Raw genomic sequence first — 1,015 nt, forward strand, 5'->3', positions numbered from 1 at the left:
TTTTGTTGTTGGGGTTGTTTGTTTGTTGTGGTTGTTTGGTTTGGGTTGGGTTGTTTGTTTTTTTTTTGGGGGGGGGGGGTTATATGCCTATCTAACTCTAGATGACGGGTGGTAGCATACTAAGTCTGAGGGAAGTGCACACCTCCAATCGAATACATTTGATTCAGTCGAGAACAGCCAGATTTTACTTCATGGAAGATGCAGAAGCTATCATTTTAACACAATACGGTTGAATGCACCTATATTCGACAGCGACCGACAAAATCAATCAGTATGTTTGTATTCCAAGGTTGCGAGTCGAAATGGTCGTATTATACCATCCAAAATAATAGCTTTTGCTTGTTCATGAAGGAAAAACGTGGCTGGGCCTGGCAGAATCAAATCGACTCGATTTGCAGTGCGCAGAACACCGAGAGCACGACATTTCACCCTTATCCGCAGTCAAATACAACAGAGTTCAAGGTTGTTATTATACCCCTGGTCTTGCTTGTTAATGTTGACAACATAATTTGTTGTTGACCAGAGAGCAAAGGGAGAGTCTATCAAATGAGGTACCGGTATTCATGTTATCATGTCATATGGACGCTTTTAAGGACAAGCGGGCTAACCCAGATTTCGGGGGTTTCCAGAAATCTTGACCAACACCCAAAGTGGGCATTGCCCTACCTATAGGAAAAGTTTGGTTTCATCGGTGTGTATACATTTGTGTGGTTATAGAGAAAACTCCCTTTGTCTTTTAAAGAAACTGAACAAGGGGCAAACACGTTTCCTTCGATTTTCTCAAAACAGCATATTTCGGGATAGCCCCCTTGTGCTTAAAAGCGACCATAATGATAATATGTAATGTAAAACTGGACTTGTGTCGCATGCACAACATTAATTTTGTTACTGGTCACTGTGAAAGCAAACGTCGGTGGTCACTGAGAGCGTGTCAGAAAATGTGCGTCTGTGTTTGTACATATTATGTGTGTGTGTGTGTGTGTGTGTGTGTGTGTGTGTGTGTGTGTGTGTGTGT

The sequence above is a fragment of the Aplysia californica genome, unplaced genomic scaffold (assembly GCF_000002075.1).
Source record: "Aplysia californica isolate F4 #8 unplaced genomic scaffold, AplCal3.0 scaffold00356, whole genome shotgun sequence".
Lineage (NCBI taxonomy): Eukaryota > Metazoa > Mollusca > Gastropoda > Aplysiida > Aplysiidae > Aplysia > Aplysia californica.